This window comes from Choristoneura fumiferana, chromosome 12 (assembly GCF_025370935.1).
Source record: "Choristoneura fumiferana chromosome 12, NRCan_CFum_1, whole genome shotgun sequence".
Classification (NCBI taxonomy): Eukaryota; Metazoa; Arthropoda; class Insecta; order Lepidoptera; family Tortricidae; genus Choristoneura; species Choristoneura fumiferana.
The window spans coordinates 18,120,183-18,139,037 of NC_133483.1; the positions used below are offsets into that span (position 1 = coordinate 18,120,183).

At 36.2% G+C, this 18,855-nt stretch overlaps 1 protein-coding gene across 2 annotated transcripts in view; it reads left to right on the plus strand.

The window, feature by feature from the left end:
• Positions 1–4,421: 4,421 nt before the first annotated feature.
• Positions 4,422–18,855, plus strand: part of LOC141433549 (uncharacterized) — a 68,837-nt gene continuing 54,403 nt past the window's right edge. For both annotated transcript variants that reach the window (XM_074095635.1, XM_074095636.1), the window contains exon 1: positions 4,422–4,452. The gene's annotated coding sequence lies outside the window, so the exon portion shown is untranslated. The remainder of the gene's footprint in view (positions 4,453–18,855) is intronic.

The window sequence follows — 18,855 nt, forward strand, 5'->3', positions numbered from 1 at the left end:
CGTATATCATTTAACAAGGTTTGTGTGAAACAAAAGACAAAAAAGAAACATACCCACGGGCAACAGCTCGTTTTGTAATATTAGTAGGATAATCTTGTCAGCATTACTTTTTCAGCGAAAAGGTGGCCAAAGATTTTTTTTGACAGAAGCTTCAAACTTTTGTAATCAGCGCTATACTCTTCAAGTCGTGCAGTCATTCTCAGCTAGACGCATAAAGGTGTTCCACACGTAACAACACACATTAATTCTGAATGTAACTCGTATGTTTAATAATAATTTTAAATTCCAATCGAACTTAAAGCTTACACAGCTTAATGTAACTTTAAATGGAAAGCTGCCGTCTTCCATTCCGTCACGGATATCTTATTATTAAACCATTCTCTTCCATCCACTTTCTAAATAACAATCCCAATATACCCGTTAAACTCCAGGAAACAATGTAAATTACTTATGTAAGCTATTACGTGGTAGGATCAGGTGGACTGAACCTATGAGAACCATATTACCTTTGCAGTCAACAAAATACAGAATCTTTGGGGCCACAAACCCACGTAAAATCCAATGACTGAATTACCAATTTGGTCGACGGAAAAAGTGTTTGTCTGTTGGAGTTTCGGTCTTATTTCTGTAGAGATAGTTTATAGACACGGTTTTTAAGGGGGTTGAAAAAGTAGGGCGCCGCGGTCACGAGCACGATTTGGAGCGTTGCTTTGTGGTCACGACGGAAAGGGCGAAGGTAGAAGTTCACGAAGCGTCTGTAATTGTTATCATTACGCTAAATTACTGGTTTTACGTACGGGATTATTAGCTGGAGTAAATTGTTAGTGTTTTGGGCGGGTATTGAACTGCTTTTGTAGCTAGAAGGCTGTAATTGCAAAGGTTTTTGTCACTATTATTTTGAGGCAGAACTGAGAACTTTAATGATGTGTCAACCGGAGGTACATAAAACAAAATAACTCAATATTACCGGGCTAAAAAAATAATTTACATACTTTAAATTGCATCACTAGATTAACATTATTATTTAGTGAGGTTTTATTAACTGAACTTTGATAAACCTTTTAATTTTCTATCATCATCATCATTGTAGCAAATGTAAAAGGTTGTACCTAAGTAGTTCATTGATAACAAGTTTTTGTTAAAAAAAAGCTGACTGTAAATTTTGTTGACTGTACTTGCATTGTCATCCAGACTAAGATATCCGTACCTCGTTTAAAGTCGATGCTATTAACCTTTGAAGAGTTCTATCCTGCAGAGATATCCTGCCGGGCCACTAGAATTTCACTGCCAGATTATTGTACTGTCACCGGATTTACATAGTAGGTATGTCAAATATTAGCTTTCCACGATATTAGTAAGTGAACCAAACCACAACCAAAAACTTTTAGACTACAGATATTAAAATTAAAATATTTCTAGTTTTTTATAGAGGTATAAGTATTTTTTTTTTATTCGACTGGATGGAAAACGAGCAAGTGGGTCTCCTGATGGTAAGAGATCACCACCGCCCATAAACATCTGCAACAATGTAATTCCGATGAGGTTACTAGGAGTTCAGACTGAAACAGTAACCAGGTAAATTGCTAGATCTAAAACGGTCTAGTTAATACGTTGACCTGGGTGATTCATAAACTTTTATCGAAATAAGGTTAGGTGTTTTTACACCTCTGGCCGTTGAATTCAGAAATGAGGGCACATCAAGTGTATTGACTCGTAAGAGCTTTTTATTTCACTCGGAAGAGCTCAGCGAATTGATTCACTTACGGGTAGATACCTACTTTTATGTCGTGTGCATTGTCAGTGTAGACATTCAGCGGATCTCAGTCTCTACTTTTTGTTTGAAAGCGTCACTAATAAGGTCATTTTTCAAAATTATACCGAAACTGGAACATAGAAAAAAATCGGGCAAGCACGTGTCGGACTCGCCCAAGATATTTTTCTTAGGATTTTGTTTTTCATACGGAATTTGCAGCAGCAGGTGGTAGGACCTTGTGCAAGGTCCGCCCGGATTGCTACCACCATCTTGCTCGCTAATCCTGCCGTGAAGCAGCAGTGCTTGCACTGTTGTGTTTCGGCGTGGAGAGTAAGACAGCCGGTGAAATTACTGGCACTTGAGGTATCCTATCTTAGGCCTTTAGGTTGGCAACACATCTGCAATACCCCTGGTCAATATCTCTTACCACCAGGCGACCCACTTGCTCGTTTGCCATCCAGATGAATAAAAAAAACCAAGTAGGTATATTTTATAAGATAAGCTCAGCGGCGTCTTTAGCCCATGTAGCTTTAGCCGTGTGCGTTTAGCGCCATCTATGAGTGAATAAAAAAAAAACCTAACACCGCTACGCCAGTGTACACCCTGCACTATAGGTAAAGACGCCTCTGGATAAGCTGCTATTTACCCTTAAGTTACTAATAATCCTCAAGCATATTTGGTCGTTACATTATCCCTTCTTAATTTGATACATTAAGTACTTCCATCAAGAATTTTCTCAATATTTACTAACCAGATTTTAGATTAGGTAGATAGAGGGAAAGAGGACCATCGACTTTACAAAAAAAAAAAAACATTTTAAAGTTGAATGTTTCGCAAACGAATCACTGTATTGAAAAATCGGGACTGAGAATCGAAAACAGTTTTTCATCATTTCGTGATGAGTGCTGCACCATATGCACCAACCCGAGCATTGGCAAATAAGGTGACATTAGCGACATGTGTTCGTGAAACTTGGATGGTGACTAAGAAATAACAAGATATAGGCTAGACAAGCTGAAAAATGTTTTGACCTAAGTAAAGATGCATGGCTACCGTCAGTCAGATGCTGTAAAAAATGTGCCAAGTTTAGATTAAGATAATGTGTCTATGAAAATGTATGAAATTTCATAAATGCTTTTTTGTGGGCTTCCGTATGACTTAATTAATTAAATAAACAGGATTTTCCAATGCTGCAAGATAAGCTTGAAAATAAGCCAAAATCGTTTGAGAAAAGACGGTACGGCAGTTTACCTTACGATCGAATTCGCGGGGCACTAGATACACAACCAACACTTGTGATGAAACAGAGCAAGGAAACATACTTCAACGCAAAAAATCTCATTACCAAGTCGCGAAGAACGTAATTGGGGCAATTTACGAAATGTCATTAAATGAAGCACTAGATAAGTAACTGCACGTGATATGTAAATAACAGCTAATCGTGCTAGTCTATGAATATTTTAAGCGCCTGCGCCGCCAGTCGGTCGCAAAATTACAGCTGTTTTATACTTATGTAGAGCCGATAACATAGAGGTCGATACGATATATAGTACTTACGGGCAAACTACAAAAATATTGGCAAAAAATATAAGTTTTTTTTTCATCGTTACATATCTGTACCATGTTTAAAGTAGATTAAATTATTTGTGAATTAATAACATTTTAGTCAAGTACTTTTAAAAAAATCGTAAATTAAGAACCTTTACACAATTTTACTGCTCATTATTAATTAGTTACTTATGTTGTTTTTTTAAACAGTAAGAGTTAGGCCACTATAGTATCTAGGACAAATGAACTTCATTTGAGCTATCAAATGTTCCCTTAAAGTTAATGGAAATAAAAAAATAACACGTAAATATACTTCTATTTACAACCTCCTTACCTTGTGCAAGTTCCGCCCGGATTGCTACCACCATCTTGCTCGGTAATCCTGCCGTGAAGCAGCAGTGCTTGCACTGTTGTGTTTCGGCGTGGAGAGTAAGACAGCCGGTGAAATTACTGGCACGTGAGGTATCCCATCTTAGGCCTCTAGGTTGGCAACGCGTCTGCAATACCCCTGGTGTTGCAGAAGTTTATGGGCGGTGGTGATCTCTTACCATCAGGAGACACACTTGCTCGTTTGCCATCCAGTCGAATAAAAAAAACCTTCTATTTAATTTCAGCAATTATGTAATAATTTTAATTGGGAAGTTGGTTAGTTCATAAAATATTGGCGATAACGATAATTCACTCACTTCCAGTTGCCAGACTGACTTACTAGACACAATAGATAGTTCTATTGTTATAACTGTCACAGCCGTGTAACGTTCGTGAAAGGGTTGAAAATTTTTATTGTTAAAATAAAATACAAGTTGAATTAAAGCAAACTATATATTTGACTAATTAAAGATTTTGGTATGCCGTCACTAGAGCTTTTTTGGGAGAGAAGCCATCTTGAGAAAAAAAAACAGTGTTGCAAGCCTAGATTTCAAATTAAATAGTTACCATGCATCATGAACATAACATTTAGTTCTACGATTAAAAATAAATGTTATGTTAATAATTCATTAAACAGTTATTGTTATGTTGTAATATTTTGTTTCATGTAATCAGCCAGGAGTCCACAGTGGTCAAAGTTCTCCCGCAGCCCGTCACAGCGAAAGGTGTCAGTATTCAGCGAATTCTCGATTCCTCAGCAGATCAGCATCAGTCCACCTCTAGTAAGAATACTTTTCCTTTTTTGTACCTACGCACCTATTTACAGTACAACTAGATCGTTAATGTCGCTTGGGACTCGTCGGTTTTCTTCGTGTTCCTGAAGATTCAAATGAAAGAAAAAGAAAATCGATCTTCTGTTTTGAGTTCCGAACGACATTAGGAAACTAGTTTAATTGTATGTGTCTCTGGCATCATAGCTTCCAAACAAAGGACCAATTTTGATGCAGCTTTTTTAGAAAAGTGTCAGTCACTCGGTTTTTTAATTTTCCAAATTTTCTGCGCAACGTTCTTAATTTGTGATTGGTTTTTTGGAGTCTTTTTGTATTTTTTATTTCAACTCCAAATTTGTTACTTTTACGGGTATCCCGTGAAACCATATCGAAAATACAAACTGAGACATGGATGCACAGAAAAACAGCAGCTGCTGTCCAGCAGTGGTGTAGGGGTTATAGCACGCAGCACGGATTGCTGAGGACCTGGGTTCGATTCCCAGTGCTGGTCTCTTTTTCTGGTTTTTCTGTGCATCCATGTCTCAGTTTGTATTTTCGATATGTTCTTAATTTGTCCGAAGAACCTTTTACAAAGTATTACAAAACTTAAAATAAAGATGGATGAAGTCGCTCTCAAGCTATGGCGTGATCAAGGGAAACAGATATAAATTTTTACACGTTATAATTCATTATTAGGTTGTAATTCCACTGAAACGGAATTAAAAGCTCATATAATCTGTTTACTAGATTGATGCTCCCTTTCCCACACTCCTAATTATGATGGTCGTTAACCCGAATAAGGTCCCGTAGTCCTGTCCAGCTGTCCCCATTCGGCACGGCTTGGCTGTAACACTGTTTAAACTATGTTGTACCATGTTTTAATAATCTGCGATGATTAAATAATAGGCTAGTTGTCCTAGAAAAATCTAATTAGTTCGGCACTTTATTATCAGAAATAATAAATACTGTAAGGTCGGGGTAATTTGACCCTTTGGAGCGTTACTTTGGCCTACATAAAAACCATATAAAAACGTAAAATAAAACGTTAATTAAAAACATAAAAATGTGATCGATCAATTAACACCAACCACATGGCAAAGAGCCATATTCTCAAAGCAATAATAAAACCATGACTGAGTTAATCCCATGGGCCAAAGTTACCCTTCAGGGCCAAAGTACCCCGATCTTACGGTAATAGAATATTGGGCACGTATTATTTTCTTTTGTCAATTAAACAAAAAAATATGAAGGGGACTGACTATGTCAAAGTTCCGCGTGACGTCGCGCAGTGTACCTACCCTACTTTGTCCACGCATTACCAATACAGGCCACTATTCCCGCGGGATAGGGGCAATCGAATTCTCCGCAGACAGAGTCGCAGGCAACAGCTAATCCTGAAATATTATGAATGCTACGAAGGTAAAAGGAAAAAAAAACTTATCACAAATGCAAAATTATTAAATTAATAGACCGGATGGCCAAGTGGTTAGAGAACCTGACTACGAAGCTTGAGGTCCCGGGTTCGATATTTGTATGAATTATACGTTCGACGCTTGAAAGGAGAAATTGACTAAGCGACATTTTTTTAAGATAGTTAACTAATATATGTATGTTTGTATCAGTAAATTTTACTGTACAACTATCTTAAAAAAAACGTCGCTTAGTTAATTTCTTCTTTCAAGCGTCGGTATGTTTGTTCTCGGGTTTTGGATGTTTAATATGTATTTAAGTATGTATTTATCTATATAAGTAGGTGTTTATTCGTTGCCTACTATCCATAGTACGCACCTTTAAAATTAAACTGAATTCATTCGAAATTTTCTCATTTCAAAATTCAACCAGATCGTGTTTTAACTAAAGTTTATTTTGGAAATGCGAATATTTCGAATTGTTTCAGTTTAATTTTAAAGGTGCGAGTACAAGTTTTGCTTAGTTTGGAACTAGGTCAATTGGTGTCAAGTGTCCCATGATATTTATTTATTTAATTAGCTTAATTAATTTCAAATTTTGTAAATATTACAGATTTAAAATTAAATTTGCAAAATGGAATCGTTTTTACCCATTTTTCTGGCAAATTGCTTGGACATGGCAACAATTTTGCGTTCACGTCAGTTCCACTTTTACCCGCCGTCTCTATCAAACAGCACTTGTAGTTTTATGTGACATCGAAAATGAATGTGAAGAATTCAAATAAAATAAATAGCGCCGGTGTCACTAATGAATGCCGGCGTGGGTACCTAATTAGCACACAAAACAAAACAAGAGCGAAAGTGTTCCGTAGAAACAGAGCGGAACCAAGTGGGATGTAACCATTTATTGTTCGGATTTTGACAGTGTGGACGTAATGGCGGATTTACATACTTACAGTAGAAGTTTTAACTTGGATTTGCGATATGAAAAAGATGAACTTTAGTATGGCAAGCTCATAGAACTTGTGGCAAAGGAATATAAATGTTATCGTGTGTACCGTACAGAACCATTTTTTTTCGATAGGAAACATGTTTGTTGACTTTAGTTGGGTTCGAAACGCGTCGGCGTACTGTGATGGCGGTGATATTGGGTTTGTGTGATGTGTGTGTTCTTACGGTGTGGGGGTGGAAGAGCTGCATGAACACACATTTGTTGCATAGACGCAACTATCAGGTCGCTGATGAGCGAAGTAATTGGCACTAACTGGTAGATGACGTCTCAAATCAATCCTAGCCTAGTCATCCAAGTCATTCCAAGTTTTTCTAAAGCCAAAACCAATCCATCGAGCTTCCTGCGCAACGCATTGTCATGCCTCTCACTTCCTCGATGACGCGTCAATATCTACGCGTGAATGGACACCACGATGTATTAGCCTTAACGGCTAAATAAACTTATGTCATGCTTATCACGTTGATTTGTGTATCTGAGCTAAGGTAAAATAAATGTTAAACGAAAAAGTCTCGATAAAAATAATAGTTTATAAAAAAGAACTGCTGTTTTTCTTACAAAATGTTGGAAAGGAGTTTGTTTTCTTTCAAATATTTGTTATACCCACCGTCGTCGCCAAGGGATCATTGAAGGGTATAAGACTCTTCATTGCCCTTCTAATCGATCGGCTATATCGTTCGTTATACATACAAATGAAACGTAATCATACAAATGTATGAAGTAAAATATAATGATAAATGACATTCATTACAAAAAGAAGGTTAAAAAAAATCTAGACGATCATTCATCCTTATACAAAATCAAAACTAAAATCATATTAAATTTTACACAATGATATGCATTATAGGCACTATCTAGTGAATCGAAAGCAATTAACGCATAAAGTCTGGAACACTATCTAGATCTTTCTAACAAGGAGGTCTTATCCGAGCAAGAGAAATGAGATAAAAAACCTATCTAGTGAAAGTCCGTCTGCAATTTTGCTGCCATTCTAAGTATCTGTTAGATATTTGATTTTTGCAGCTGTGGTTAGTTGTCTATGTTATTCTCTTGGTGGCCAGTAGTAGGTAAATGTGTTACATGAGATGGATAACTAACGTGGTAGGTAGCCATGGAGAAAACTGTGAATGAGGTTTTGGCATAGCAGCAAAACCTATATACCTTATTATTCATTAATTATACAAAAATCAAAATGTTTATCCACTGGCAACATCCAACTTGTTAAAAGTTACAATAATTTAATTTTCACTTCTCATGCTCTTAAAATGTTACTTTAGTCTCTGCATATCGGAATTAAAGTTCCTTTTTAATCTCTAGGGATTAAAGTTTTTTTTTTTTAATTAACGTTGGAAACCCTAAACAGCCAATCACGGTGTTTGCGAATGGAGGATTATCGACATTTTCAGTGATTGTCTATACTTAGACAATTTTCAGGGCGTGGAAATAACCTCAAAATGACAACTGTGCAAAAATATTTAAAAAATATTATTTAATTTTGTGAAACACAATTAATGATTATCTATGAATATGAACCTGTTCAATTATATTTAGGATGAATTCATTTAATTATGCATAATACAGTTATTAGTTTTAAAATACCTAATTTTAAAATTTTTAAACTGTTGGCTAAATAGCATTTAATTAAAGCGTCACTTTGCAAAAAAAAAGAAAAAAACTGCATCACAATTTTTTTTGGTAATTATTTGATTTTTGAACAGAAGATACCTAAGTCGTATTGAGAGTACGTTTTTAAAAAGTAGTAATGTAGTTTTGAACAGAACGCCGTTTATTTCCTCGCATTCAAAGTTTTCAAACTAGAGTGTTTAACGCGAGCCTAAACAACCATAATAACACTCGGGTGGATAAACATTATGGCTTGTTTTAGTCCCTTGTTGAACAATCTACTATTTTATTAGCTCATATTGTGTCCCACTGCTGGGCAAAAGCCTCCCCTTTTTTTTCCTCCACTCGTCTCTGCTTTTGGCCAACCCTAGCCAGTCTGACTGGAAACGGTCCAAATCGCCGTCCCGCCATCTCCTAGGCATCCGCAACCGCATCCGGATCACTGGGCCAAAGTTTTCACCGATTGGGTTCCATGCGACGGGCACCTTAGCAGAGGCAGACCTAGGAGGAATAATTAAAATTATTACTTATGTATTAAAAGTTGACTTTTGTGATAAATTATCTAACATCGGACCTTTATGGATATGAAGTTGCTCGTTAAAAATTTTCTTCACCATGCTTATTTATAAGCTCTACCTTTTCTGCTGTTAAATATTATCAAATTTTAAAACAAAAAGATTATTCACATAACTCATATCATAACCCTACATATATAGGTATCATATTTGTGTGTTTTTTACATTATTAGGGAATTCAATTAAAAAAAACCAAAACAGTAACAGTGACTTAAACCATCGTTAAACTTACGACATTTCGTCTGGGTTGATTTTCTGCAATTCTAAATAGGATTCGCATACAAAAAAATATGAATTATATTAGCAAATGGATTTGCATAATAGCTCACCATTGTAGCTAAGTAATCCGTTAGCCCTATTATTAACTAAGAATGAGTTCAACCCACGCGAACTGGCCGAAATAACAAAACCAGATCACCACAGATTAGAAAACATTACACCACAGATTATAGAAGACGCGCATAGCCATAGATAATTAGTTTCGCTCGGCGGCCATTACGCTACTGAAGTAATTAATTTAATATTTATTTAATTTGGAAATGGCCGTGGGTTGATATAATTAATTACAGTTTCTGTGAAATAATGCTCTCAATTAATACGAGCGTAAGTTAATTAGTTTTTTTTTGTTGCGTGCGGTCAAGTTATTGATGCGTTCTGGGGACTCGGTAAAAAGGGTGCCTAATGGGCTATTTATTTAATTTAATGGTCGCACTGACCATATATGTATTTTGGGGACAGGCTTATTATATCTTAACAGTACCTACCTACTGTGTATGATATGATGTGGTATGTTTTTGAATGTGCGACTTGAAGAAGATTTACCTATTTATGTTGTTACTGTTTTTCTAATAAGTTACTCGCACCCGCAGACGTCCAAGATACAGGCTCAGCCTAGTTTGGAGTCTGACGGATATTTCTCTTGTATTGGCTATGTTTATTTAACAGTCTGACTTTACTGGGCTTATCTTGCCATAAGATGAATTCATTGAAATATGTCTGTCGGTATTTTTTTGTACCTATAAAAACAAGTGGACAGTCCGTGTCCCTTAATAGATAGTAATTGATAATTATTATTTCATTTAAAAACCGGTCGGTCAGATACGGTCATGTTTTGTAGCACGATACATACCTAATTAAATGTCTTTCCAATCAGCATGTTCTTATACCTAAAGACTTGGCGTTTGTATTGCCTAGGTAAAGTGATAATTTTCATTAAAAACTAAAGAAAAAAAAACAATCTTAGTAAATACACCTAAGTATAACGAGTTTAAAAGGAACATATAAATAAATTGAAGATATACATAACTAGTTTGTTTTTGTTGTAATTTTAACAATAACCTGATAGTGTCATACATAATATAAGTAAAGTAGCTTTAACGTCATAATCATCATCCCAGCCTATATACGTCCCACTACTGGGCACAGGCCTCCTCTCAGAATCAGAGGGTTCGGAGAGGTTAAACATACGTACGGTCGATTAGTGAGGAATTTATTTTTAAAAGTTGGCGAGTAGTAGATACCTACTAGTATAGTAGTGTGTAATTGTGTAAAATTTGCCGCATAACACGGGACCCTACGCTGTGCGTGAGCCGATACTTAGCTGTATTTTTATCACTTAGATGTCTTGGATCAACTTCTAGCTCACAGTTCAGCTCTAGGTGACACATTCATGCCGCCGACATTCCGTGGGCGACAGTTGAATCATAATTGCATTTCATTATCATTATCTCGATACCGTTAGGTACCTATTTGGATTATGGTTAAGATGACAATAACATTATGTAGGTGCTCGTATAATTTCAACCAGCTGTAAAGTACAATCAGAATGTTATTTTCGCTGGTTACTCGTCGGTTTTCTTCCTTTTCCTGAAGATTCTTTCAAACCGTCCTTTTGTTTTGAGTTTCGAATGAAATTAGCAAACTCTGTTTAAGTGTAATAGAGTCAAGCAAAAGTTAAGAATATTTAATTGCACTATTTTGTTTTAGGAAGAGCAATTTTACAAACAAAATTTTACAGTATGCTTGGTACGTTAAATCCCTTACTTTAGGTATACTATATAGATTAGTCACAATGTTCTTATTAACTATCCAACCAAAAAAGTACTAGTTTGCTATCCAATCAACGTGGAAATCGGGCGAGCTTTATGGACACTATTGCGCTGGGAATGGCAAGGAGTGGGCTATTTTGACCAAGCGGTTATTTTTGTAATAGTTGTTTTATTTATTTACACTTTATTGTACACAATTTTTTTAGTTCTAATTTTATAAAAAAAAAACAAAGTTTTAAATGAGAGACCGAATTACATAATAGAACTTTTCCAAAATCGAATTGAATACATTAGTTTTTATTTGGCATCGCGATTGGAAAAGTATATTGCTGGCCAAGAATAGAAAGATCCTTTGGCTGAAATACCAATCCGTATTCTAATAGTTCTGACAATTACTTTCACGTGGGTATATAACGTGTAAACAGTTCTATATTTAGGCGGTATTACCACCTAAACCATTTAGAATGAATACCACGGACTTCCTTATAAGATGTCATATCTGTCCGACTTAGTCCAAATGCGACATTTTAAGTCCAATATCTATTAGATAATACTAATGATGCATTATTGTTGACACTTATCAACACACTAACAGTAAGTAACCTAATATGTTAAGAAACACAAACCAAGCGAACGTGGGCCTATTTCATCACTACTGGTCTATCAAGCGTGCACTAGTTTCTAATCCTTATTACAACCCAATAAAGCCCACTATAGCAAGATTATTTACGTTTAGAGAGTGCGATCGTGACTCTGTTGAAAATAAAGAACTTGAGTTGCGCGACTTTTTCAGAGCTTAACAAATCATTGACAAATTGATGATTACTTTCCGTTCTGCTTGGTGCAATCGCAGCGGGTACATGCATGTCTGTCAAATGTTCTCTATCTCTGAAAACTGTTAGAATAGGGCTGTCAAAGTTCATTTTCTATCTTGCCAGTTACAGAAGTAAGAAAAAGATTTGCAATTATTTTTCTTACGGTCTGTTAAAATTTTATGTGATAGATAAATGTGATGCCTTTTTGTTTATCCGGAAAAAACAAACAAAGACTGTCTCACAGATAAGTCATATAAAATTTGTCATAAAGTAACTGGTGATATAAGCCATTACTCTAAGGGGCTGTTTCACCATCCATTATTATTATTGATTAGTGTTTACTGACGGTTAAATGTGATGCCGTCTCTATTTGTTTTGTTCGAATAGACGGAGACGGTATCACATTTAACCGTCAGTTAACACTAATCAATGGATTGTGAAACAGCCCCTAAGTATTTTTTTCCGCTACTTCGATTTAGAGTTCTGGAGGCCTCGGGGTGACAAAGATGTAGAGGCTCCTGCTGGTTGTAAAAAGGACCTACGTAAAAATTACTGACCCTTGTGCCGATTCTTTTTCGTCTCTGAGAGCTCCTAGCAGTCTTGTTATGATATGTGTCGAAAATTAGTTAGTTATTATAATTTAGTTAGCCAAATCTTTTAAAACTATAATTAAGTAAATAAATGCAAGGACTGTCGTAATGTCTTTGGCCTTTAAGGCGACTCAACAAAAAAAAATGTAGTTAGCCCTCTGCCGATTGCACCCACAAAGAAGGATTGAAATTTGTATTGAAGCCGTGGTGGCCTAGTGGTTTGACCTATCGCCTCTCAAGCAGAGGGTCGTGGGTTCGAACCCCGGCTCGCACCTCTGAGTTTTTCGAAATTCATGTGCGGAATTACATTTTGAAATTTACCACGAGCTTTGCGGTGAAGAAAACATCGTGAGGAAACCTGCACAAACCTGCGAAGCGATTCAATGGTGCGTGCGAAGTTCCCAATCCGCACTGGGCCCGCGTGGGAACTATGGCCCAAGCCCTCTTGTTCTGAGAGGAGGCCTGTGCCTAGCAGTGGGACGTATATAGGCTGGGATGATGATGATGATGATCTTGCCGTCTCGCTGACGCTTAATAATTATTTAATACGAGAGTGAGAGGGATGGTACGATAAGAACTTCAATTTTCGAATTTCATAGTAGCCCCCTGATATGATGAGTCTAACACAGGATCGCATGCCGTATGTCGGCATAGGTTGGCACCCCTGTGGTCACATTCACTTTGTTATAAATCATAGAATTACGTAACTCGATAAGCATCTTGAGATTTGGAGGCAACTGATTGATGTTGCTCTGTACTCATGTTTTTGGCCGGCAATCATTCATGTCTGCACTAGTTTCAGTTTCCGTGCTCTGTTAACGATGGTTGTATTTTAGAAGTGGATTTGCTTACGTATTACCTTATCAAGTTAACTATCTGTTGCCCGCGAATTCGTCTGCAAAGAATTTATTCATCACGCGCTCTCAGAAACTACAGTTTCCGGGATGAAAACCCATACTAAACAAATTCTACAAACAACCTTTATCAGCTCTACATTTTATTCAATTTCCTTGTTACTTGCACTTGATTCATTCGTGATCCTTTTTTTATCTTATTTATTTGGGGTAGCTTGTCATCTGCCTCTCTAATGTTCCTTCATCTCGTTACAGGGGGGCTACTTCAAAAGTTTGGAGTAGCCTCCCAGGAATGAAACTATGTTACTGTTAATAAGTAAGTCAAAAAATGTTCGTGATATCTTTTTCTTATGATTATACTCTTTGATGGTGTGAAGGTTCATGATTGAACACTGAGCTCACGTAGAAACTACAGCCCAAGCCCTCTCAAGCTGAGTGGACGGCTATGCCTAGCCAGTGGAACTCTTCATGGTCTCTGTCCATGGGGCTTTGAATTCAAGGTTTGATTTTACTCGCATAACATAGCTACTTTTGTTTTGTAAAATTTTCAAATAACTTGTATTTAAGTAATTTATGGATCCTCAAAGTTCAATAGTTAAATCAGTGTATCAGACATGGCGGTGTTATCGCTGTATCTTGGCACGGGGGCGTTAAAGTAATTTTTGACACTTATTTGTCATCTCCAAGATAAACTAACTGTGATAACTGTGCTGTCAATTTAGTATTGTATTGCATACATTGAAAATTACATTTAATCTGTATGAAAAAAAAATTAAGTGGTCATATTTTTAAAAAGTTGCAGATCAAAAGTAGCTCAGTTTTGGGAGTACTTATCGAACCTTGCATTTAAATCCCCATATTCAGTGACACCCCGTGTAGGCCGGAGATAGCATATTAATAACATTTGTCTACGACTACTTCAGCGAACTTACTTTATTGAATGCTAGAGTTTACCCGCGGCTTCACACGCGCAAACTATTCGATCTGGTAGTTACAATTGAAATTCTGGGATTTTATAAAATTCCCCCGGGATTTCCTAAAATTTATATCGTGGTCTTCATTGAGTTTGTGTTAAGAACAACTGTTCAAAATTTCAAGACTAAACCCAGCGGTTGATATTTCAAGATTTTATCTCGAACCCGTGGTAAAATCAGGATTAAAAAGTAGCCTATGTGTATTCCAAATATGCAGCTACCTATACATACCAAATTTCATGACTCTAAACCCAGCGGTTGTCATTTCGAGATTTTATCCCTATCCCGTGGGAATATTGGGATAAAAAGTATCCTATGTTTTTATCCAGGTTATAAAATAACTTTTTGCCAAATTTCATCTAAATCCGTCCAGCCGTTTCAGTGTGAAGAAGTAACAAACATACTCACTACTCACAAACTCACTCACTCACAAACTTTCACATTTTATAAGATAAGTAGGAGAATGAATATAATTACTTGATAGTAAAGACGTATAAAAACACGTCACTCCATTAGTGTTTATAAATTGGTACAAGCTGGGAGCAATCTGTGAGAAAAACAATGAATTTAATGACTTAAATATGTTTGCTCGGTGACGTTACATCATCTCATGCGACTAATTAGACGCCATGCATGACGTGTGATGACTGAAAAAAAGTAACAAAAAGCGACACGATGCAGCGTCGTAATGATCGTTGAGTTTCTTTTGAGCTTTGGTAAAGTGTTGTTTTGTAATCAGTTTGTAACATCCTATTCGAAATAAGTAAAAACAAGGATGAGGCCTTTCTAAATATTTTATTAAAATAAAATTACCGCGAGACATAAATATCCTCTATTTGATTTGAATCTTACAGAGCTATATTTAAACAAAAAAATCACACGCGATCAGTCTTTAATTGATTATCTATTGATAAAGTGTGGCACCAACTTTTCTTATTGACATCAGAAACAAGAATAGACAAAGCAGCAGAATAAAAAATAATTAAAAATATCATTGACACCAATTGACCTATTGAAGATTGATTGATTGAAGTTTGTAATTGTATTTTGTTTCTTTTATTTTGTACAATAAAGACTTTACATACATACCTAGTCCTAAACTAGCTTGTACTATGTGTACTAAGTACTCGTAACGGATAAAAATAATTGCATAGATTATAGATAAATACATATTAAACGTCCAAGACCCGAGAATAAACATACCTCAAGCTCCATAGTCAAATTCCCTAACTACTTGACTATTCGGTCTCCAAAAATTTGGAACTACTTTTCAATACAGTACAGCGCATAAAATAAAAAAATGCTTGTCACTTCTCAGCTTAGTACTAAACTACGTAGTAACGGCAAGTCGATATAAAGCTCGTGTAATCCAAGCTAATATGACTTCGCCACTTGCGCTTTTCAGTTTTAATTTTCTCTTTCTGCTTGTTGCGGTCAACAACGAATGTAGTATGTAATAAGTGAGCCTTTCTACAGACCACTACGAGTATTGTACGTGTACTAACTTTTTGTCCTCGTATTTGTGTTAGAACGTGGCATTTCTAATTTAGGTTTCCCTCCTTTCTTTTACCTTTTTTCTGTGTTAAGTAGACTTACAGATCTATTGAACAATGTTTTGCCATCGTATTTTGTCGGAAAGGCTCCGTTTCCACCAGAGATGTGCGATTATCTGTTGCGAGGGATGTTTTTTATCAACCAATAGAAATGCTTCATTTACCTATCCTCGTACAGCACATCTATAGTGGGAACGGCTGAGTGGACCCAGGCAAGGTAAATGAAGCGTTTCTATTGGTTGATAAAAAACATATTCCTCGCAACACATCCTTGCACATCTCTGGTGGAAATGGAGCCAGAGTTTGTATTTATCTTGTTTTCTCTATTAGATTCAGTAAACTTCAGTAAGCTAGTTGAGAAAGTAAGAAAAAAACCGGCCAAGAGCGTGTCGGACACGCTCGAAATAGGGTTTCGTAGCCATTACGAAAACATTATGTAATATTTTTCTAAGAATTTCGTATTTTATACAGAATCTTCCAAGTTTAGGTATAATTTATACCTTAGGCTGCTATTTACTCTTAACCTACTAATCATTCTCAAGCAAACTTAGCCGTTATAGTTTTCCTTGAAAGTTTGAAATACTTACTACCATCCTGAATTTTTTTTAGGGGACGCACGATTTTAATGAAAATTTGCACTTTAAAGTTGAATATTTCGCAAAAAAATCACTCATCTAATGGTTTTAAAAGACCTATGCAACGATACTCCACACTATAGGGTTGGATGAGAAAAATAAATCACCCCCACTTTACGTCTAAGGAGGTACCCAAAAAAAATTTTTTTTTGCATTTTGTCGGCATAGTTTACATATATATCCGTGCAAAATTACAGCTTTCTAGCATTGATAGTCCCTGAGCAAAGCCGCGGACGGACGGACAGACAGACATGGCGAAACTATAAGGGTTCCGTTTTTGCCATTTTGGCTCCGGAACCGTAAAAACGAACTGTTCCGACAAAATACGATGGCAAGACATTATTCATTACAATTTTTAGATAAGTGTCTTTACAGATGTAGTAAATAATCCGTTCCCATCGTGACACGTGTCATCCACGTTGTCCAAACCACACCGCGTTACTCAACTATTAATTACACCGACATCAGTTCGCACGGCTGCAGTAGTTTCGGCAGATAATGGATAGAATAATAGGTCATTTAGGCAATAATGTCATGGGCAAACATATTGTTATGTCATAGTTAAGTAGTTGGCCCTGCGCTTGCGACGGCCTTAGTACTGAGATCTGATCTATTTTGTCATTTAAAACAGTGTTGTTGGTTACGTTTACATTTATAAGTTTAGGTGTATATGGATGACATTGGTGTACCTATCTACCTACATAATAATATTATGTAGCATCGAAAGATTGAATGTATGCTTAATTTCATTCCCGCATTGTTTGTGTGAAGTTAATCATTGTATAACCATCATTATAATGCCAGCCTTTATACGTCCCACTGCTGGGCAGACCTCTTCTCAGAATGAGATGGATTGGGCCTTGGTTCCCATGGGGTCCCAGTCCCAGTGCGGATTAGGAATTCATACTCACTATTGAATGGCTTCGCAGGTTTGTGCAGGTTCCCTCACGATATTTTCCTTCACCGTAAAGTTCATGGTAAATTTGTGATGTAATTTCGCACATGACATTTGAAAAACTCTGAGATGCGAGCCCGGATTTGAACCCACGAACCTCTGTTTGAGAGCCGTAGGTCAAACACTAGGTCACCACTCCCACTAAATGTGTTACTTTTTAACCGACTTCAAAAAAGAGGAGGTTCTATGTTCCAATGGTTGTATTTTTTTTATTTAATATGGATGTTCTCTTTACCGTAGCGCCAAAGAATAGGTACCAAAACAAGCTTTTAGAAATTGATATTTATATATGGAGTTTTTTAGCAGTTATTTATTTACTTTATCGAATCAGTGCTAACTACACGTTATGTTATCTGGTTAGATCACGGATTTTGACCTACCAGCAACCGGTTCTTACGAGGCTTGTAGCAAGTAACGTAGCTGGGTTTGTTATTTATATGTATTTACTTTGTAATAGAGTGTGCATCCTTCCGTTTCATTTCGGAATATTATTAGTTCTTACTTTTATATTATAAATGCAAAAGATGGTGTATTTGTTACTTTTGACAATAAAACGGTTGAATGTGTTTGATTAAAATTTGGTAGAATACAGCTCCTTATCGGGTTATTACATATGTTGTTTTTAAAACCGATATTCCTACGGTATAAGGATTTTGTTTGGGCATTCATCATGCAACTACTATATATGATACCTATGTATACAAGACAAGCTTTTTAATATCTAATATATATTGATTTAGTTTATTTTATTATTTTTAAAGCATTTAGACACTTTTAGGTAAGTATGTTAGAAAAATTCACATCGAATAGATGATTAGAACTAAAATCTCTCATTAAGTTCTGTGTGTCATATAAAATGTATGTCATTAAAACTGAAAACATGTAGTGTCAGTTTGTGCTATCAACCCTAGAATTGAGGAGTTTCTTCATAAAAAGACGCCCTGGCTCGTCGTGTCTATTATTTAAACGAAATTGCAAAGTTCAGATGGGATACAGGTGAAGTTATGGACATAATAACTTGCTTCGATGCTAACTAAAAAGGCTTGAGATACAAAACACAACTATGACGCCACAATGCGTCATAGCTTTAAAATAACTTGTCCGGCCGATGTATCTGGAGGCTACTACGAAATTCAAAAATCGAAGTTCGTGCATACCTACCGTTTCTTTCACTCTCGTATTAAATAATATAGGTGTCAGCGGGACGGCAAGATACGAACTTCGATTTTAGAATTTCGTATTACCCCCCTGATAATACTTCTCACATATACAACGAACAAAATGCACTGTCTCATGTAATTAACCTGGAATAATTTTGCAGTGTAATAAACTGTAATTATTTATCATATTTTTTTATTGTGCGACAAATGTGAGA